Source organism: Bufo bufo, chromosome 4 (assembly GCF_905171765.1).
Source record: "Bufo bufo chromosome 4, aBufBuf1.1, whole genome shotgun sequence".
Lineage (NCBI taxonomy): Eukaryota > Metazoa > Chordata > Amphibia > Anura > Bufonidae > Bufo > Bufo bufo.
Window position 1 is genome coordinate 615,202,671 of NC_053392.1, and position 23,807 is coordinate 615,226,477.

The 23,807-nt window shown below is 43.2% G+C and overlaps 1 protein-coding gene and 1 long non-coding RNA gene across 2 annotated transcripts in view; one reads left to right on the forward strand and one right to left on the reverse strand.

Moving 5' to 3' along the window:
- The window catches only part of LOC120999664 (oocyte zinc finger protein XlCOF6-like), a 2,208,135-nt gene that overhangs the window by 122,624 nt on the left and 2,061,704 nt on the right, over positions 1 to 23,807 (reverse strand). The window lies entirely within an intron of this gene.
- LOC120999756 lies at positions 6,350 to 13,568 on the forward strand. Its single transcript, XR_005778618.1, has 4 exons — positions 6,350 to 6,378; positions 6,596 to 6,608; positions 13,297 to 13,407; positions 13,520 to 13,568. It is a non-coding gene; the product is annotated as an uncharacterized LOC120999756 (long non-coding RNA).

Consider the following 23,807-nt stretch of genomic DNA (forward strand, 5'->3'; position numbering starts at 1 on the left):
CCAATGCATTTGTGTGTATGGAAATAAAAGCTAATGGAAGAATTTTGAGCTTTATTTACTTTTTTAAACACACTGCTATTATTTTGAACCCCTGCCTGGGGTGCTACAGTCCAGAAGCAATGAGCACTGCCATCAATACAGATGGAAGCGCTCATTGCTGGAGTGCAGGGAGCTGCGTCCTGTCACTCACCACTCAGCTCCACGCGATCCTCCCCTTTCCCAGGCCGGCGGCGCTCTGAATGGTGAAGCAGGAAGACTTCTCCCCGCTTCACCATTCAGCCTGCAGACATAGATCGCACTGCCGGCCTGTGTGGGCAGAGCCGGCAGCCTGGAAATCTGCATAAGCTCCGCCCACACAGTGCTGCCGAGCGATCTGTGTCTGCAGGGGAGAGAGGACTGTGAGCTTCAGGAACGGGACAAGGTGAATAGGTACTGTGTGTTTTTGTTAACACAGAGGATGCACAATGAGTATTTCTCCTCTGGAGGGGGCACAATGGGCATTAGAAATGTGAAGGGGCACAGTGGACATTTCTACCATGGAAGGGGCACAATGGGCATTTCTATTATAGAGGGGGCACAGTGCACAGAGGGCATTACTACTATGAAGGGGGCACAGTTTTTTTTACTGTTAAAGGGGCACAATGGGCATTACTAGCACAGAGGGTATTACTACTAGTGTTGATCGTGAATATTCTAATCGCAATTTTTTTTATTGCGACTCGACACTTTGAGAATTCGAAGATCTAGAAAATAGTGCTATATCTTCGTAATTGCGAATACTCTAGATTTTTTTCCATCAGTATCCATGTGATCCCTCACTGCTTCTTGCTTATGGGCCAATGAGAAGGCTGCAATATCTTTGTTTGAGCTTAGCAACATCCCTAGCAACCAAAAAGTTGCCTACCCCTTACTATATAGGAGACTCCCCAGCAACCATTTTCTGCAGTTTTTTTGCAGTTCTGAGAGAGAGAGCAGTGTCATTGCTGTGCTCTGTGCTTTGTTGAGTCATTACATTAGATAGCTAGTTAGCTCATATACAGTACTATCGTCTGTACTTGTTCTGGCCTCACCATTCGTACTGCCTAAAACCAGTGTAGGCCGCAAATGTACTTTCTAGCACAAAAAATTAGCATTTGTCACCCAACAATGTAACAGACGAATTAGTGAAATGTATTTCCTTGTCCACTAAGTAGAGCAGGGGTATATCACAGCCCAAAATTAGTGAATGTCACCCAACAATGTAACAGACAAATTGGTGAAATGTATTTCCCTGTCCACTATGTAGAGCAGGGGTATATCATAGCCAAAAATTTGGGAATTTCCCTGTCCACAATGTAGAGCAGGGGTACATCACAGCCAACAATTTGGGATATGTCACCCAACAATGTATCAGACAAATTAGTGAAATGACTTAAAAGAACATAAAATACGTAAAAATAAAAAATTATAATCTTGATCTAGGAGGTGGAGGTCCATATGAAGTAGGAGGTTGAGGAGTCGGTGGACGTAGCGGTGTAGGTGGAAGCGGCGGTGGAGGAGGTAGCCAACACTGGTTTTTGGTTTTATTTATTTATTTTTTCAAAATTGGGTACACCCCAAAACATTGGGAAATATTAAAAATACAAAAATGAGAAAGTGCACTGGAGTATAACAATGGCTGGGTAAGGTCTATTCTGCACAAGGTACGGACAAGTCCTGTGGGATCCATGCCTGGTTCATTTTAATGAACGTGAGCTTGTCCACATTGGCTGTGGACAGGTGTCTGTGCTTGTCTGTGATGACGCCCCCTGCCGTGCTAAACACACGTTCAGATAATACACTGGTTGCAGGGCAGGCCAGCACCTCCAAGGCGTAAAGGGCAAGCTCAGGCCACGTGCCCAATTTGGAGACCCAAAAGTTGAAGGGGGCAGACCCGTCAGTCAGTACGTGTAGGCGTGTGCACACATACTGCTCCACCATGTTGGTGAAATGCTGCCTCCTGCTACAACGTTCCATATCATCTGGTGGTGCTGGTTGTTGTGGCGTGCTGACAAAGCTTTTCCACATTTCGGCCATGCTAATCCTGCCTTCTGAGTTGCTGGCGGTGCCCCAGCTGCGTTGGCGACCTATTCCTCTTCTTCTGCCTAGCCTTGTGCCACCGCTGTCAGGTGGGAATGCCATCAGCAGTGCATCTACCCGCGTGCGCATGTACTCGCGCATCTTACGATCACGCTCCAGTGACGGTATTAAGGACGGTACCTTGTCCTTGTAATGGGGATCCAGCAACGTGGCCACCCAGTAATCAGCACAAGTGAGAATGTGGTCAACTCTGCGGTCGTTGTGGAGACACTGCAGCGTGTAGTCGCTCATGTGTGCCAGGCTGCCCAGAGGCAACGAAAAGCTGTCCTCTGTGGGAGGTGTATCGTCTGTGTCCTCTGTATCCCCCCCATCCACGCACCAGTGATGGCCATGAGCTGGTCTGGGTGCCACCCTGCTGTGAACATGGTTCCTCCTCCTCCCTCTCCTCCTCCTCATCATCCTCCAGAACTCTGCCCTGGCTGGACAATTGTGTACCTGGCGTTTGTGGGTGCAGGAACCCACCCTCGGAGCCACTTGTGAATGACTGGCCTGAAACCCTTGCAAATGATCCCTCTTCCTCCTCCTCCTGTGTCACATCCTCTTCGATTATCGCCCGAAGTGTTTTTTCAAGGAGGCATAGAAGTGGGATAGTAACGCTGAGAACGGCATAATAGGCACTGGCCATGTTGGTGGAGTACTCGAAACAGCGCAACAAGGCACACAGGTCTCACATGGAGGCCCAGTCATTGGTGGTGAAGTGGTGCTGTTCCGCAGAGCGATTCACCCGTGCTGCAGCTGAAACTCCACTATCGCCTGCTGCTGCTCGCACAGTCTGGCCAGCATGTGCAAGGTGGAGTTTGACCTTGTGGGCACATCCCATATGAGGCGGTGAGCGGGAAGGCCGAAGTTACGCTGCAGCACTGACAGGCGAGTAGCAGCAGGGTGAGAACGCCGAAAGCGCGCACAGACGACCCGCACAGCTCTGACATATTGGGGTAATTTTTAAGGAATTTCTGCACCACCAAATTCAGCACATGCGCCAGGCAAGGGATGTGCGTCAAACCAGCTAGGCCCAGAGCTGCTACGAGATTTCGCCCATTATCGCACACCACCAGGCCGGGTTTGAGGCTCACTGGCACCAACCACTCATCGGTCTGTTGTTCCATGCCCGTCCACAGCTCCTGCGCGGTGTGGGGTTTGTCCCCCAGATACGTTTTAAAACTGCCTGCTGTCGTTTACCCCTGGCAGTGCTGAAGTTGGTGGTGAAGGTGTTACGCTGACCGGATGAAGAGGCGGTAGAGGATGAGGAAGTGGAGTAAGAGGAGGAAGCAACAGGAGGCAAAGAGAAGCGCCCTGCAATCTTCGGTGGTGGAAGGACATGTGCCAAACTGCTATCCGTCTCAGGCCCAGCCGCCACTGCATTTACCCAGTGTGCTGTTAGGGAGATATAACGTCCCTGACCATGCTTACTGGTCCATGTATCCGTAGTTAGGTGGACCTTGCCACAGATGGTGTTGCGCAGTGCACACCTGATTTTGTCCCCCACTTGGTGGGGATAGCTCGGCTTGGTGGGGAGGGCTCACCTGGAAAAGTAGTGGCGGCTGGGCACGACGTACTGTGGGACAGTCACCACCATAAGGCTTTTAAAACTCTCCAATTCCACCAGACGGAATGACAGCATTTCAAAGGCCAGTAATTTTGAAATGCTGGCATTCAGGGCCAGGGATCGCGGGTGGGTAGGGGGATACTTCCTCTTTTGCTCCAGTGTTTGGGAGATAGACAGCTGAACGCTTCCATGGGACATTGTAGAGATGCTTGGTGACCCAGGTGGTGGTGTTGCTGGCACATCCTCTGTTTGCGGGGTGGCAGGTGGCACTGTCACTCCAGAGGGGGATGAAGAGGCCGAGACTGCAGCAGAAGACGAAGCAGGAGGAGCCAGAGACCTTTCTTGGTTTTTCAGGTGTCTTCTCCACTGCAGCTCGTTCTTTGCACTAAGATGCCTGGTCATGCAGGTTGTGCTCAGGTTGAGAACGTTTATACCTCGCTTCAGGCTCTGATTGCACAGGATGCAAACCACTACTGTCTTGTCGTCAGTACATTGTCTGAAGAACTGCCACGCCAGGGAACTTCTTGGAGCTGGTCTTGATGTGCTCGGTCCCTTGGTGCAGTGGGCAGTAGCAGACATACTGTCTAGGGGACGGCCACTCCGCTTTTGCACCCTGCTCCCTCTTCTGCTGTGCTGGTGGCTCTGTGCGACCACCACCTCTTCCTCTGAACTAGACAGGTCACTCGCATGACCTTGATTCCATGTGGGGTCGAGGACCTCATCGTCCTCCACATCATCTTCCACCCAGTCTTCACCCCTGCCCTCCTTGTCGGTCTGCACACTGCAGAAAGCCACAGCAGTTGGCACTTGTGTTTCGTCATCATCCGAGACGTGCTCTAAGGAGCGCGGCCATCCTACGTCATCGCTGCGACCGCGTACGCAGGCACTGGCGGTGCGCGGCGGTTCGCGCGCCATACCAGACCATGCCATCAATCTAAATCCATACAGGTGAGGATTCACATCACCCGGCCCACTATTGATTTGACCATTATTCATTGGTCTAATACAAACCAGTCCGCCCACTCCTGTGACCATATATACCCGGCTATTTAGTTATTATCATTACCCCTTGAAAAAGCTGACGGCAAAACGCGCGTCGGGGCACGGTCACACGGTGTTGTGGCAGATACTTGGGTCAGTATGCTTGATTTTCTGCCGATTGTATGTTAACTCAGTAAGGCAGTGTGTTTGACAATGTCCGTAGGATCCAGGGTCGGTATTCTGACTCTGTGACCATACATTGTGCACAGGATAACACTCTTTATATGCACTGATTGTATTCTCCCATATATACTGTTGCACTTGCACTTTATTTGTATGAATAGTAATTGCCATACACCCGAAGTCTGAACAAAATTTTTAAATGTTCTTAATGTCTGTGAGGCCAGAAATGGTTGTAACTCTGCAAGTACTAATAAAATTGATGATTATTTAAAAGCAATTATTGATGGAGTTATAATTTATGATTTTAATTGATCTATGGATTGGTTGCGTTAATGGTGATACTGGATCGCTGATATAGCAAGCTAAAGGGAAACAAGTGTTGGTTGTCTATAAGCTCCTTAGTTTGGGATCAAGCCAGTCGCTCGTTTATTTATACGTGACACGGAGCATCCAGTGAGCAGCGAGTGTTCACAGCAGCGCCATCAAATGGAGGAGGGGAGTTCTGTTCTTAACACAAGTGGGTGGAGGGGTTAAAGGCTGTGCTAATGAGCGCTCTGCAATGGAAGCCTCATTAGTAACAGCCCATATAGGAAAATACCGGTAATTATTATTGCTGGTAGAAAAATATTACCGGCACCATTGCTGGTGAGATACCGGCCGGGGGGCAACCCTAGCGTCACAGCATGTTCTGTATGGTGGGTTTTTCATGCAGCACTGGCTCCATAGAAGTGAATGGGGCTACGTGGAAAACGGAAGGCGTCCGGATGAAATGTGGTTTTCACTGTTGTTTGCTCGGAGATGTAGATTGTTACTTTTCAGTTTTTCTTCACACACATGAACAACACATGTAAGGCCTTCTGCACACGACCGTATGGCTTTTTCAGTGTTTTGCGATCCGTTTTTTGTTTCAGTACTGTTTCCGGTTCCGTTTTGTCGTTCAGGTTTTCCGTTTGGTTTCTGTTTTTTGCGGATCGGAAACGGAAGCATGGCATATACAGTAATTACATAGAACAATTGTAATAAAATTCACAAAAGATGGTTACGTAAAAACGGAACGGATATGGAAGACATATGGATGCATTCTGTATCCGTTCCTTTTACAGCTATTGACTTGAATGGAGCCACAGAACGTGATTTGCGGGCAATATTAGGACATGTTCTATCTTTGAATGGAACGGAAAAACTGAAACGGAACTCATACGGAGTACATTCCGGTTTTATTTTTGCGGACCCATTAAAATGAATGGTTCTATATACGGAACACAAAAAACTGACCATAAACTGAAAAAAAAATCTGGAAGGAAAAAAATGAAACACTGAATGAAGTCATATATCACCTATAGAACCGCTCCATTCAAATAAACCCAGAACCAAGACCAATAACTGACCTGCAGATCTCACCTCCTGGGGCTGCAGGACCTTTGATGATGTCACAGTCATGTGATCAGTCACATGAGGGGAGGAGTAAAGCAGTAGAGGTAGCACTAGTGTGTAGCAGTTCCTGTCATCTGACCAGTGTGACGTCATCGCAGGTCCTGCAGCCCCAGGAGGTGACTATAGTGGAGTTGTTAGAACCTGCTCCCCGTGAAGCTCTGTGTACTCCAGGACTGCAGCACATCCTCCCTCACAGAGGCTGCTTAGACACACTGCCCCTCCTCCTTCCACAAGCTCCTGCAGTCCGGGTTTGTCAGCACTTCCTACATTTGGTCATGTGACCAGTGACATCACAGACCTCCTTCTAACAACTCCACTCTAGCATCTACCGAGGTGAGATCTGCAGGTCAGTTATTGGTCTTGGTTCTGGGTTTATCAGAATGGAGCGGTTCTATAGGTGACATATAGCAGGTCCAGCCAGCAGGGGGCAGCACCGGCCATAGAGAGTCTCTGCTCACACAGTCTGGAGGTCAGGAGGGGAGTTCTCCTCAGACATGTCTGCTCTCCCCCTGGAATATTAGGAGACCCCCAGACCCCTGTAAGAGGGGCTGTTCTCCTGGATTAGAGGGGTCTTCCATCACACACTGTTCTGTGATGTCACTAGGATATGGAGTCAGTGTGTGGTCGGTGGGGACAACCTCTTCTAGATGAAGGGGCTGCAGCGCTGTGTCCTCTCCTCACTGTCCCTGCACAGCGGAGGCCGGAGCTCTAATGAGCAGGGACTGTGGAGGAGATTCAGCAGTAAAGCAGCTCTGCAGCCCCTCCATTCCCAGGATTAGTGGGGTCCTGATAGAGACGAGCCCCCACCTACCGCACACTGAAGACCAGTCCTAGCGATAGAACCTCACGTTATAACCTTTCAGGATTCTGCAATTCTCAGTTTTTGTGATTTTTGTGCTTCACTCGCTGCGTTTCTCGGTGGCCAGACGTCCAGTTTTAGGCCGGACAGTCCGGTTTCCTGGCTCCCCGTCCTCCGTCTGGTGCAGGGCCTGGATGGACCCAGGGATGTCCTCCTGTTCAGTAGCATTGAGCTGCCATCACAAGCTGACTGACAGGCTTCTCTCACCTCCGGTCACTGGAGCCGGCAGACTGGTCACTGGTGACTTACTGAGGGGAGAAGCCCCGTCCCCAGCCTGCAGCTACAGACAGTCTTCCCGTACTGATTTCTTCCTTCGCTGGCGGTGGGTCGGGGGTATAGCAGAGTCGGGGGGATGGCTAGAGCGTCCGGCTATTAGGGGGGAACCAAGTGGTCGTTCTATGCTTGGAGCCATAATGTTTTTATTTTTCCATTCACATAGCCGTATGAGGCTTGTTTTTTGCCGGACAAGTTGTACTTTCTAATGGCGCCATTTACTGTTGCACACGATGTAGTGGAAAGCTAAAAACGTTGGAAAAAATAAAGTTTTTCTTTTCATAGCCATAATCTGACCCCTATAACTTCTTATAGTTATGTCTGTGGAGCTCTTATTTTTCAGGACAATCTGTAGTTTTTATAAAGTGTGAACAACTTTTTGATCATTTTATTGGGGAGGTGAAGTTATGAAAAAATGCCAAATCGGCCATTTTGATTTTACTTTTTTTTTTACTGTTACGCCATTCGCCATATGGGATAAGAATTTTAATATTTTAAGGATACGGGTGTTTACACATGACAGGCATCGCATGGAAAGGGGATCAGATTTATTTTTTTACATATTTTTTATTATTATTCCCCTAAGTCCCCCAGGTAACTATAATAGGATTAGATTGCCACTTGTCTTCTGTAATGGATATCCATGTATTACAGAATGCAGAATTCAGTATATTCCAATGCAGTGCTGCCTCCTAGTGGTCGGCCTGGAAGCCTTGTACATGCTGAAGCCTATTATTAGTATGGGACTTATTCCCTGATCTCAGCCAGGGAAAGGCGGCCCCGGCCAGATAGGGCGTGGCCCCTAGTTGTAGCGCTCCCAGATGCCGTGGTCACATTTGAGAGGTTAAATGGCTGCGATCGGCATGATCACTGATCACAGACATTACCCTGTTGCTTCCTGCATTTGTGAGAAGGTGCCATCTTTAAAGATGTTAAATGATCTGTAAAGAGTTAATGCGGATGATAGTGGGGATTCACTGATGGCGGCAGTGATTGTGATATGCACAAATAATTGCACACACATGTGATAGTAACAAACCTGCAGCTGTGCGAGCAGCAGGACAAACCCTGGATCCATCACTGACCCCGGAGCAGAACACCAGCGATTAGAGGAAAGAGGCGACTGACAGGACGGGGACAGGGCTTCTCTTCATCTCCTTCCTGACCTGCGCTGATGATGGACATTGTGGTCGGTGGTCGGTCCTGCACTGTATTGTACATATTTGTCATGATGATCTCGCGCTGTCCATGCACTTGTGAGATCAGCAGCAGGAGTCGGTCTGTATTATGAAGCTCTGTAGTATATACACAGTATACTGTCCTCTGTAGTATATATACAGTATACTGTCCTCTGTAGTATATATACAGTATACTGTCCTCTGTAGTATATACACAGTATACTGTCCTCTGTAGTATATACACAGTATACTGTCCTCTGTAGTATATACACAGTATACTGTCCTCTGTAGTATATATACAGTATACTGTCCTCTGTAGTATATATACAGTATACTGTCCTCTTCAGTGTTAAATACTTTACACAGTTTAGTGTCATCTGCAAAAATTAATATTTTACTTTGCAAGCCTTCTACAAGATCATTAATAAATATACTGAAGAGAATAGGGCCCAATACTTACCCCTGAGGTATCCCACTAGTGACAGTGACCCAATCTGAGTGTGTACCATTAACCACCTCCCGTCCGCCCATAGACTATAAACGTCCGGGAGGTGGTTCTCTATTTCTGAATGGATTTTCCAGAACGTCCATTCAGAAACTGCAGCTGCACGCTAATCATGCAGCTGCTGATCGGGTTTCCCGCTGTCAGTGACAGCAGGGCAACCCAGAGAGAAGGCAGGGACAGTGCCCAGGTGTCCCTGCCTTCTAGATCGCAGTATACACAGCGCTCACCGAGGAAGCGCTATGACCTTGTATGACCTTATGGGGGACGAAAAGTGTAAAATAAAATAATAAAAAATAAAGTGTTAAAAAAAGAAAATAAAAAAAAAGGTTTCACATGTAAAAATAAAAATTCCCCAAGTAAGGAATAATTAAAAAATAAAAAATATATATAAAATAAAATATACATATTTGGTATTGCCGCGTCCGTGATGGTCGGCTCTATAAATATATCACATTATCGACCCAGTCCGATAAACACCATAAAAAAAATAAAAACTGTCAAAAAAAGCCATTTTTGTCACCTTACATCACAAAAAGTGCAACACCAAGTGATCAAAAAGGCGTATGTCCCACAAAATGGTACCAATAAAACCGTCACCTCATCCCGCAAAATATTAGCCCCTACATAAGAAAATCTCTCAAAAAATTAAAAAAAACTATAGCTCTCAGAACATGGACACATTAAAACATAATTTTTTTGTTTCAAAAATGCTATTATTGTGTAAAACTTAAATAAATAAAAAAAGTATACATATTAGGTATCGCCACGTCCGTAACAATCTGCTCTATAAAAATGTCACTTGACCTAACCCCTCAGGTGAACGCTATAAAAATAAATAAATAAATAAATAAAAACTGTGCTAAAACAACCAATTTTTTGGTCACCTTGCCCCATAAAGTGTTATAATGAATGATCAAAAAATCATATGTACCCAAAAATAGTAGCAATTAAACTGGCACCTTATCGCCTAGTTTCCAAAATGGGGTCACTTCTTGGGAGTTTCTACTGTAAGGGTGCATCAGGGGGGCTTCAAATGGGACATGGCATCTAAAAACCATGTGGAGTTCCTTTTCTTCTGCGCCCTGCCGTGTGCCCACACAGCAGTTTATGACCACATGTGGGGTGTTTCTGTAAACCGCAGAATCTGGGTAATAAATATTGAGTTTTGTTTGGCTGTTAACCATCAATGTGTTAAAGAAAAAATTGGATTAAAATGGAAAATCTGCCAAAAAAGTGAAATTTAAAAATTTGATCTCCATTTTCCTTTCATTCTTGTGGAACGCCTAAACGGTTAACAAGTTTGTAAAATCAGTTTTTAAGTAACTTGAGGGGTGTAGTTTCTACAATGGGGTCATTTATGGGGGTATCCCCTATGTAGGCCCCACAAAGTGACTTCAGACCTGAACTGGTCTTTAAAAAGTGGGTTTTGGCAATTTTCTTAAAAATTTGAAGAATTGCTTCTAAACTTCTAAGCCTTCTAACGTCCTAAAAAAATTAAATGACATTTACAAAATGATGCCAACATAAAGTGGACATATGGGGAATGTTAAGTAATAAATATTTTATGAGGTATCACTTTCTGTTTTAAAAGCAGAGAAATTTAAATTTAGAAAATTGCTAATTTTTCTAAATTTTTGGTAAATTTGGGATTTTTTCAATGTGTCACGAGAAAACAATCTCTGAATGACTTGGATAAGTAAAGGCGTTCCAAAGTTATTACCACATAAAGTGAGATATATCAGATTTGATAAATTTGGCCTGGTCAAAATGATTAAATTAGTTTGACATGACCGATCCTTCATGAAGCCATGCTGATATGGTGTTATTTGCTTATTTTCGTTGAGGTGCTCCAAGACAGGATCTCTTAGAAAACCTTCAAACAGTTTACCCACGACGGATGTTAAACTTACCGGCCTATAGTTTCCGGGCTCTGTTTTTGGACCCTTTTCCTGTGGAACACTCCTTGTCAGTATAGAGTGCTTAAATATCAGAAATAAGGGTCTGGCTATGACATTACTAAATTATCTTAGGATACGGTGGTGTATGCCATCTGGTCCTGGCCATTTGTCTATTTTAATCTTTTTAAGTCGCTGTTGTACTTCTTCCTGGGTCAGACAGGACACTTTTAATGGGGAATTTACTTTTACATTCTGCATTTCATCTGACAGTTTATTTTCTTGAGTGAATACAGTGGAGAAAAAAAAAATGTAACAGCTTTGCTTTCTCCTCATTGCTCTCTGCAACTTCCCCCTCATATATCTGTAAAGGGCCGACACCTTCAGATTTATACTTTTTACCATTTATATAATTGAAGAACATTTTAGGGTTAGTTTTGCTCTGTTTGGCAATTAATCTCTCGGTTTCTAGTTTGGCTGCTTTTATTAGTTTTTATATATTCTATTTTTTTCCTTATAGTTTTTCAGTGCTTCCTCACTACCCTCCTGTTTTAGTGATTTAAATGCTTTCTTTTTGTCATTTATTGCTTTCTTCACAATTCTATTTATCCACATTGGTTTCTTCTTCCTTAACCCTTTACTCCCATATGGTATGTACATCTCACAATTAGATTTTAGGATGCTTTAAAAAATATTCCATTTTGTGGCTGTATTTTTATTTTGAGCACTTTGTCCCAGTTAGTTAGGCCTATGGCCTCTCTTAGTTGGCTAAATTTAGTTTTTTAGAAGTTTGGTATTATTGTTCCTTCCTGAAGAAACACTCTTTTGAATGACAATTGGAAGGTTATTGCTTTATGGTCACTATTTCCCAGGTGTTCCCCAATCTGCACGTCTGTTGTTCTGTCAGGCCTATTGTTTAAAACTAAGTCCAGTATGTCCGTCCCTCTAGTCGGGTCCTGCACCAGTTGGGAAAGGTAATTGTCTTTGGTTATTGCCAAGAACCTGTTTCCTTTATGAGATGTACAAGATTCAGTTTCCCAGTCTATATCTGGGTAGTTGAAGTCCCCCATAATAACCCCCTCATTATGATTTGCCGCCTTGTCTATCTCGTTTAGTAGTAGATTTTCTGTGGGCTCTGGTATATTAGGTGGTTTATAATAAACTCCTATTAGTATTTTATTATTGCTTTTGCCTCCATGTATTTCTACCCACAGTGACTCCACATGTTCATGTCCCTCACTTATATCTTCCTGGAGTGTGGGCTTTACACAAGACTTTACATAAAGGCAGACACCTCCCCCTCTCTGGTTTTGACGATCCTTTCTAAACAAACTGTAACCCTGTACATTAACTGCCTAGTCATAGCTATCATCCAGTCATGTCTCAGTTATTCCCACTGTCATAGCTATCATTCAGCCATGTCTTAGTTATTCCCACAGAAAGCACTACCTTTGAGGTCCTTGCCCTAAGCTTTTGACCTAAATCCCTAAAATCATTTTTAAGGACGCTCCACCTACCTCTAACTTTGTCATTGGTTCCGATATGGGCCATGACCGCTAGATCTTCTCCAGCCCCTTCCAGTAATCTGTCAACCCGATCCGCGATGTGTCGAACTCGAGCGCCAGGAAGACAACACACCGTTCGGCGATCCCGGTCTTTGTGACAGATCGCCCTATCTGTACCCTAATATTTGAGTCTCTCACTACCAGCACCTGTCTGGCCTGCCCTGCTCTCCTGGTCCCCTGCTTACTGGAGCTGACATTCCCCTGACTGGCAGAGGAAGTGTCCGGCTGCAACAGTGCTGTCCCTGGACTGACATCCCCCTCATCTGCCAACCTTATGTCAGATCAGGGCTAGCCTCCCTGGCACTCTTCCCTCTACCCAGCTATCTAACTGTTACCCAGCTAGCTACCTCACTTTCCTCAGCCTCCTCGCTACCCCCTCCCTCACATCTACCCCATAGAGTGCCTGCTCAGTGAGCAGCAAACTCTTCCAAATTGTCAGCGCCTCTCAGTGTTTAAACTCGCCCGGTTAGATACTCAATGTGCGATTCCAAACGGGCACTTTGCTCACATTTTGAAGAAATCCATACCAAATCACCAAAACTTCAGATTTTTTTTAAGTAGAGTTTTTATGTAATTTATAAAGAATCTGATTCATTTAGAATTGTTTTGCTTATCTGTAGTCACCTCCATAGTACACGATAGGTAATACTATTCTCCATTTGTAAGACACTTTACTTCATGTAAGATGTTCATCCAGATGTGATTTTGCTCTCAATCCTCTGTGTTTCCCTTATGTTCAGGATTCTCTTCTTTTGAAAGACGATGGTCCTTTCCATCAGTGACCCACCAAGGATGGAGAAGGACAGAAACCACATGGCTGCAAGGATATTAGACCTCACCCTGGAGATCATCTCCTTGATAACTGGAGAGGTGAGAGTTTCACATGACATCACTCTTATCTCTAATAATAAAACAGGGAAATTACTGGAAAGGTGAAGGATTCTTAGAATCTCTGTAGTGATCGGCATCTCCCCATACACAGGATTACAAGGTAGTAAAGAAGTCGTCTGGTGAGTGTGTGACACCCCGTGTGTCTGGAGGATGGAGCAGGACCCAGAGCCCCATCACCGAGCCTCCACCTCATTTCCTGATACATGAGAAGAAGATCCTAGAACTTACTACCAGGATCACTGAGCTGCTGAGCGGAGAGGTGAGCGCTGCTGGGAATGCTGGGACATTATACAATACCGCCAAGGGAGGGGTCTGGTAATGACTGTATCCTTGTGTTGTCAGGTTCCTATAAGGTGTCAGGATGTCACTGTCTATTTCTCCATGGAGGAGTGGGAGTATTTAGAAGAACACAAGGATCTGTACAAGGACGCCATGATGGAGAATCACCAGTCCCTCACATCACCGGGTAAAAGGAGACCTTCCATGACTGTAGAGAAGAGAACAGTTCTGAGTCAGATGCCACCATCATCTGATCATCACATATATAGACAATGTATTCAGTCGCTGTGTGTATTTCCTACAGATGGATCCAGTCAGAGAAATCCACCAGAGAGATGTCCAAGTCCTCTGTATTCCCAGGACTGTCCAGAGGAGAAGCCAAATATCGCACTGGATCATCAGGTAGATGAAGCTGAGGTTTCTACAAATCCTCTATAGACTGATGTGATGAGTAACCTCCCCCAGCAGCAGTGGAGTACACTGTCCGCTCTTCTTATTATTATTGGCCACACATGATTTCTGGATTCATATAAGATTGTAATAAGGTTTGGATATCCACTTGGTAATTGAGAGTCAAGGTGGATAAAGGAAAGTTTTGCTGCAGAGATGTAAATCATAAAATAACAGCACAATCATAGACTAAAAGCATCTAAGGAAGAATACTGACATTTTGGGTTCTTTATGAAGTCTTTAAATCAGATTTTTTTGCATATAAATTTTACAAAAAAATGCCCTTTCTTCAAAAATCTGGCAATCTTAATATTCTCATTGCTATTGTCACTTTTCAAAATAGAGGTGAGTTCACCAGGGCCGGACACATTACAATAATTTATGCCAGAAAACTGCAATCTACTCCAACTACTGGCATTTTAGTTTCTGGTGCATGGACGGCATAGATGTGACAAATGTTTAGGAGGTGTGACTTTAGTAAATGACCCCATTGACTGACTACTTAGTTACATAATCTTGATGCATTTTCAAAATATTAGTGCAGGCTATTCAAGATTTGGGTCACCATAAAGGACAAGAGCATAAACGGATTGGGTCACAAAAAATATTCTAGATTTTTAGAACCAGCACGTGGATCTGAATAGTTTTGTAATTGCATGTAATTAAAATTGTAGTATCGTCAGTGAGTTCTTCAATACAAGGTATCTGTATATCGCCACCTGCTGTTTGTTCTTTTCCTTATTTCTCCGTTCACCTCATTGAGGTGGTCACATGTGCTCAGTTTAGATTTTCAGCTGCCACCAGACATATCTTCTGTTAGAAGGTGTGACAGTTACAGGGAAAGAGCTACAGCAAAAAGGACATGACCCCTGAGAAAGGACATGTTCCCTGCGTTGCCAGCCTGAAACAAATCTAGCAGAGCAATTAGAGCAATAATTGGGGATTTCTCTGGATCCACGTGAGGTTCAGGGCTGGTTCTACCATGTACTATATGATGTCTTATTTTAATATTTTACATCAATCATGGCATAGCCCCTTTTAGTAGGAAATAAGGTTACATTCCAGCTGCGATAAAAGACTTCTTCATTTCTTTTCTGTCAAAACTACGACAATAATATGATCTAATAATCTAACTGGAGGTGATGAGCACAGCGTCTACTCCAGGATAGGATCAGGTCATTTGATGCCTTATATGATGTGTAAAATACTTGATCAGACAGGATCAACATTCAGCCACCACTTGAGGAGATCCTTCTCCTTTTAGAGCAGATTGGTTCTGGTCTTCTAGGGGTTTTTGACCTTCCCCTGGATATAAGATAAACTTGTGTTCTGTTTTCTTTATTTCTCATGTCTTTCATCTTACAGGACAGTTCTGGAGGAACGATGATCAGCTTAGAAAAACCCGTATCAATGTCAGTGAAAGGTAAGAGTCTTTCAGAAATCTTGAATAATGGAAATTTTTTATACAGACTGATCATAGGGCCAATTTTCCAGGATGAGAGTTTGTAGAAATGCTTGTTCACGATAATTGGCCGTATAAAGATACCCGATGAATGGACAAATACTTGCTCCTCGGGTGATGATGTCTGTTGGTCGTCATCAAAACATAACATTTCTTGACAGCAGGTTGTGCGGTATAAGCTGGGATCTGCTGCCCAGAAATCGTCATTCTCTGTAGAGACAAGCTATGGAAGTAGAGATCGCTTGTCTCAATGCATCTGCATGTAAATGCTGCTTCATCTCTGCTAATGATCAGGTAATTATTGTGAATGGTTGTTTATTCCCAATAATTGCCTGAAACATCGGCCCGTGTTAAAGGACCTGAAGTCCAGAGAAATGTTCTCCTCATCGTCATTATTATTACTGCTACTAGATTTAGTAGGATCCAACCTGCAGCTGACCAAACAAGAAGAGAAATAGCTAATGAGCTGAGTGTGATGTTCATGATGCTTGGGAGAAAATAATTCATGAGCACTTTGCATCCCCATTAACCCTAATGCCAATATATTACATGTATTTTGTACTAACTAGAACCAAATACTCATACTTTCATATTTTCTAGAATTTATTTTCCTTAGTTGATCTTGCCTGAGCTGCTGCTCCATTTTGGTTTGAACAGTTTGTTATCTCGACAAAGCGATTATATTCTGGGACCTTTGCAGACAAAGAACTCCTGAAAACTATGATATTTTCTTAGATCTTTTTGATCTTTCATTTTTTTAATACAAATACGTGAAATACTGAAATTGTTCATAATCCTGTTTTCTTACATGTCCTATTTACTATATATTTCTCCTGCTATTGTTTCAATAAAGCTTGATTGTTTCTAGTTAGACATCAGAGAACTCACACAGGAGAGAAGCCATATTCATGTTGAGAACGTGGGAAAAGTTTTAGTCAGAAATCTTGTGAGCCATCTAAGAATCCACTTAGGAGAGAAACCCTATTCATGTTCAGAATGTGGGAAATGTTTTATACGTCAATCAGGACTTATTCAGCATCAGAGAACTCACACAGGGGAGAAGCCAGTTTAATGTTTAGATTGTAGGAAATGTGACAGATTTGGCGCTTCAGGACCTGCTGCCTAATGATGCCTTCTGATGTAGAACTTAACCCCTTGAGGATCAGTGTTGTATTAGTACGGTACAGACAGGAGTACTCAGAAGACCTGCACTAATCTATTGCGGCATTCTGATTGCATGGACACTGCCATTATGCCCACAGTAGTAGTAATACACAGCCATTATCCTGCTTGAACAACAGAGATCACTGTTTAACCCTCTATCTGCTGTTATCAAAGCTGATTGATGCATAGAGGGGGGAGAACAAAGAGACATCCCCACTTGACTTCATTCACACTTCATTATGGAAATACTGAAGCAAAGCCGTCATCTCACTGGTCAGGATTATAGAACATACTGCTTATTCTTGTACTCAATTTTCCATCAATAGGAGAACTGGGTTTCATTAACTTAAAGGGGTTATCCGGTAATAAATAATGATGACCTTTCCACAGGATTGGTCATCAATATCAGATCAGCTTGGGTCCGACAATCCATGAGCGCCGTTGCCTCTTTCTAGGCCATATGACATCACCGTACATCAGTCACATGGCCTAGTTGGAGCTCAGCCCCATTGAAGTGAATTGGGCTGGGCTGCAATACCAAGCACAGCAACTGTACAATAAACAGCGCAGTGCTTTGGAGAGATGCCAGGAGCCGGCTACGCTCACCTGGTGAGAGTGGCAGTTCTCCATAACAGCTGATTGGCGGAGGAGCCGGGACTCGGATCCCTGCCTATCTGATAATGATGTCCTATCCTGAGGATAGGTCATCATTATATATTACTGGATAACACCTCTAAATAAATTGGCCCCTTCCACATGATAATTAAAAGGAACTCTCTGGACCATATGCAACCTATTAAATCTGGACTAAAGGAAATGCAGGCAGTGGAGAAGCTGTATGTGGTCCTGAGGGGAACATACTCTATAAACCCTCCCAATGTGTCTATTGCTGATAAAGGTGGTGTCATTGTGGCCATAATCAGCTGGAGTCACAACCACTTGTATTGGAAGTGATTTATCAGCGGCTACTGGAAATGAAGATATGATCCACGGAGCTGAAGATGTAGAAAATGCAGCAATTGGAAAAAAAATTATCAGATTTTTATTAACATTGGTCATAATACACCCCCCCCCCCCGCCAACCCTCCTGTGTAAAAGAAGCATACTAAAGCTAATTCAAGAACACCATGTAATGAAAGGTGAGAAAATGCTGTATAGAAAGTAGGGTTGTTGCGGATATCGAAATATCGATACCCAATTGTGCCGAAACCAACCTCGCCACTGGGTTTCGGAGGGGCCTGGCTATCAGCCTCTTGCCTCAGGATTATGGCCCATACTAACTTTAAAGGAGAAGACAAACCGGCCGCACAGCTTAAATCTGTCTTTGGAATTGTATTTTATGTTATGTGAGGGTACCCAGATAGCTAATTTTATTGTATAGTCTGAGTGCCATTCACCTAATAATATGCACTCAGACTTGAGCTATCTGGGGATATGTTAAATATGTGTTTACTGTAAGGGTTGTGACATTGCATGTTTAAATGGTGATTTCTGTCCTGTTGTCCCCACATGTGTATTGGCGATTTTCCTTTGTCCTGAGAGATAATTGAATTGCTCCTCGGGTGTCTCCAGGGCAGAGAGGAGGAAACCATGATGCATTGTGGGGATGTATTGTGTCTGTGTATCCTGAATTGCTGCATATCTGTCCTGTGTCACAGTCTTCCTTCTGGTCCCCTAGGGGCGTGTCCACCAGATGGAGACCTGCGTAAATACGGGCGGGTAGCCCTCAATAAAGAGTGCCTGTCTTATCCTTCATCATGTTGAGGCTGGTGTTTGGGTAACTGATCAACACTGGGGGATTGCTATACGCTGAAGATTTGCTATACTCCCCTGGCTTTACTACTAGCTCTTGTAAGAGCTGTTCCTGCTCTCTGGTTTTAGGAGAGGTTTACCCACTGGAGCCTGGAGCCTTGTCGTAGGTCCGGGGTGGGTAGGAGACGGTGAGACCTCAACCAAGCTTCAGCGGTTCGTGGGGTCTGCAGTGCGTACGGTGTCAAGTGGAGTGCTTGGAGTCCTCGGAAAGCACTAGGAGCATCTATCAACGGAGGTACCCGGTCGGGGTGCCAGGAGATCCGTTACACCAATCAATACTGTTGTCCCGGTAATATCGGGGGACCACAGCGGACGAACGGGGGGGGAGGTGAAAAAAATAAAATACACCCATGGCATCAGTGTGGCCTGCCCTACAAAGTAATAACATAATTAGCCTATGTCAAAATAAATAAAAGGTCATCTTTAACCTTTAGTACAGGAGGCAGGTGCCGGCAGCAGAATCACATAGCCGGCACCCTGACAGGTAGCTGCGATCAGTGGCAGTTAACCCCTCAAGTGCAGCAACTGAGGGGTTATCTGCCGCTGATCTGCAGCTGGCACCCGCCTCCTGTATCAAAGGTTATCATTGGTGGCACAGTGCGTCCCATCCTCAACCCCCACCAGTATTAAAATCATTGGTGGCAGTGGCCATAGGGTCCACTCTGCTTCTCATTAGTGGCAGCTTCTAATCGGAGCCCCAGCAGTGTAATCCCGGGGCTCCGATCGGTTACCATGGCAGCCAGGACACTACTGAACCACTGGCTGCCATGGTACTATGCACAGGGCAGCAGGGAGAGTGTAAGATCCTATTCACCCTAATAGAGCTCTATCAGGGTGAATAGGATAAGAGATGAAAAGATCCCAGGTTCTAGTCCCTAAGGGGGAAATGGTTATAAAATAAAAAGTAAAAATAAAAATCACCCCCTTTCCCAATTTTACATATAAAATATATAAACAATAAATAAATAAACATTTCACATATTGCCACGTCTAAAAAGTCCAAACTATTAAAATATATAAAAAATCTCCTATGCAGTGAACGTCAGAACAGAAATAAAAATAAAAACTGTGGAATTTTCCATATTTTTTAATGCGGAATGCACGTGGATTTTTTGGTGTTTCATTTTTTTCATGTGGTATCGAATGGTATCGAGTGTCACAATACTTTTTTATGGTATCGCAACAACCCTAAAGTGTAAAAAGCTTTCACCACCATGCGTCATATAAACAAATTACACTCTCATCACAGCCATCCCAGTGGGAGCCAAAATGTAATTAGCCATTGCAGAGTACAGATAATTTGGCAAGGTGTTCACCAGCCAGTCCTGAATATTAAATCCAGGCAGACCATTGAGAGGAAAACTTTTTAATTGATCCTCTTTTGTGGTATATCCCGTTCTCTAAGCGTATCAAGCGATTAACCTTATGTTTTATCTCCAGGAGAGAAGGTGCAGTAGGTACTAGCCAGGGTGATGCAGTTTTCTAGTTTGATATAGGATTTTAGCAAGAATATTTATTTTTTAATAGATGGTAAAAGAGAGATGTCTCAGTCTGATAAAACTGATAAGAAAACCTTTACTGATGTAGTAGGGATCATTTTTCACCTCCGATCTGTCATATCTTTGAAGTTTTCTGAACTTCACGTAATTTCATGTCCTGAGTTACAAGCCACTAGAATGGAACGGACAAATTTTAGGATCCAGTGTGCCTATTAATGTGTTTTATTTTGTGGATTGTTCACGTAATTCTTATGAAGATTCTAATTTTCAAATTCTGACTCTTCAAATTGCATAAATGGTTTGTGAAATTTCTCATACCCAATTCAAAGAACAGAAATATATAAAAGAAAGCATTTTGGTGTCCATGATAAAGGGTCCTTCTTTTTTTGGTTGGAGAGGCTCACGATGTTCAGTTGAGTTTTCCTCTCTAATGATTATTACATTTTCTTCCTGTAATCTTTTCAGAGGAATTTTTCCATATTATTCATTATAGTTCCAGATTTTAGTTCTGTCTCTTAAAATTACTAATTGGTTTGTGAAATTCCTTATATTCAATACACTGAACAGATTATATGAAAGAAAGTATTAGGGCTTCCATGATGAAGGTTCCTTTCTTTTAGTTGGAGAAACGTACAATGTGTAATTGAGTTTTCCTCTTCAGTGATTGTCCTGTTCTGTTCTTATGGGATAATGATTTTATAACAGCGATCATTCCATATTGTTTATTATATTTCCAGTTTTTAGATATAATGTATATCTTGAGGTCAGGTTTCTTAAAGAATATATAAAAATAAATGTCCTAATAACTGTGGTAAAATAATAGTAATTGTGGTGAGAGGCCAGTTATAACAGAGAGCTGACTAGCCAGATATATCCATAGGAGGAAAGGGTCCATACAGGTGCTAAGGACTTGCCGTTTGTCTTTATAGGATACTTTTACAACAAAAGGAGAATCCCAAAATCAAAGCAACCCTCCTCTTCAAGAAAAAAATCACATTAACTGGGAGAGAACAGAACACTTAAATGGTGCCCTGCTTTGCATATTTTCACTTGAAGATTTGCTAATTCACAGAAACGTCTTCTGCCATTGAAGATGGCCGCACTACTTCTCGTACTGTCTGTTGCACACTCTGCATTAGTAACCCAAGACACTTCCTATTTGTCCAGCCATGCTCTTGGTTTGGTCAACACTGTTCATGTGAGCACTACTGGCCAATCCAAGGGCAACAGGAAGTGTCTTGGGCTACCAAATGTGTGGTATGCATCATGTAGTCTGAGAAGCAGTGAGGGAATTGATGGATCTGCAGCTAATGAGTTGAAAAGGAGGGCACCATGTAATTGTTCTGTTCATTTCCCACTTAATGTTAATTTGTTTTGAACCATAGAGTCACTTTAATAAGGAAATTTGTTTTGCAATTTAGCTTGTATAAGAGTAGGTCTAGGAAATGTCCAGAAATGACATAAGCCCCATGAAATTGCAGTAGGTGGTCACACAAACTTTAGCTAATCCTAGCAGTGGACCCTCTCAGCCACAATCTAATTGGCACTGGTAAAGATAAGTGAAAAACTGGTGTTCATTCATTATTAATGTTCCCTAAAGTGTGACAATTTTGTTAAGCATATGGGTGACATAGAGCATATGTTAGGGCCATACAGTGGGCGTATACTCAGGTGGTGTGTACATGTTCATGCCGAATTTGCTTCCATTCATGATATCTATCCTATACACTTTGGGGGAGCTTGTGTTGTCTGTTGACATTGGGATGTATTATACTGTATAGTCTGGATAGAAACACCTTTCACTATCTCTACAAGGCATTAAATTATGGGAACTTTGCAGACTAAGACCTCCTGAAAGCGTTATACAAGTAAATGTGATTTACTTGCAAAATTGTACATTATCCTGTGTTATTACATTTCTGATTTACTTTGTTTCCTGATCCTGGCTTACTATTAATTTATTAAACCTTAAATGATTAATACAAAATCATTTGTTTTGGGAAAATAAGAAAATTCTGTTTAATTTTCTAGGTGAAGACACGTTGAGCAGCTCACATGGATACTTTAATTTATCTTCCTACCATGAAGTAGAAGATAACAATACCACACAAACTTATTCAATAACTCCGAATGTACCCTCAGTCTTTCAAAGCGAAGATCTGTCTACTGACACCACTGGTCACAAGAAATCTTCATCTAATCAATCACTGATTGGCAGAAAAAGAGCTAAACAGAAACGAGGAAAAATATTTCCTCGTGAGAAACAGTTAAAAAAGGATAGTAATCTGTCTTTGCATGAGAGAAATCACAGAAACAAAAGGTCATTTTCATGCTCTGAATGTGGGAAATCTTTTACCAGGAAATTCATTCTAGTTGTACATCAGAGGACTCACACAGGAGAGAAGCCTTATTCATGTTCAGAATGCAGAAAATCTTTTACCAGAAAATTCATTCTAGTTGGACATCAGAGGACTCACACAGGAGAGAAGCCGCATTCATGTTCAGAATGTGGGAAATGTTTTAGTCGGAAATCACATCTTGTGAGCCATCTAAAAGTCCATGTAGACGAGATGTCATTTTTATGTTCAGAATGTGGAAAATGCTTTAATCAGAAATCAACTCTTCTTTATCATCAGAGAACTCATGAAAGAAAGAAGCTATTTTCATGTTCAGAATGTGGGAAATGTTTTAGTCAGAACTCAGACCTTTATAGACATCAGCAATCTCACACAGGGGAGGAGACATTTCCATGTCCTGAATGTGGGAAGTCTTTTAGTCAGAAATCATGTCTTGAGGCTCATCTAAGAATTCACTTAGAGGAAAAGCCATTTTCATGTTCAGAATGTGGAAAATGTTTTATTCTGAAATCACATCTTGTTAGACATCAGAGAACTCACACAGGGGAGAAGCCATTCATGTGTCCTGAATGTGGGAAGTGTGTTAGTCAGAAATCGCAACTTGTTATACATCTGAGAAGTCACACAGGGGAAAAGCCATTTTCATGTCTCGAATGTGGGAAATGTTTTATTGTGAAATCACAACTTGCTATACATCAGAGAACTCACACAGGGGAGAAGCCATTCATGTGTCCTGAATGTGGGAAGGGTTTCATTGAGAAATCGCAACTTGTTATACATCAGAGAAATCACACAGGGGAGAAGCCATTTTCATGTCTCGAATGCGGGAAATGTTTTATTCTGAAATCACAACTTGCTAGACATCAGAGAACTCACACAGGGGAGAAGCCATTCATGTGTCCTGAATGTGGGAAGGGTTTCGGTGAGAAATCGCAACTTGTTATACATCAGAGAATTCACACAGGAGAGAAGCCATATTCATGTCATAAATGTATGAAATCTTTTAGTCAGAAATCAAGTCTTTCTAAACATGAGAGAACTCACTCAGAGCAGAAGCCATTTTAATGTTTGGATTGTAGGAAACGTGTAGCTTCATTGTAGGACCTGCTGCCTTCTGATTTATAACTTAATGGGGTTTTACGAGACTTTAATACTGATGACCTATTCTCAGGATAGGTCATCAGTACCTGAACAATGGAGATCCAACAGCCGGAACCCCCACTGATGAGCTGTTGGAGAAGGCATCGGCGCTCACAGTAGTGCTGCTGCCTTCTTTCAGATTTTTTTCTAGGCCAGTGACAACACATTCATTGGTCACGTGGCCTAGGCGCAGCTCATCCCCATAGAATTGAATAG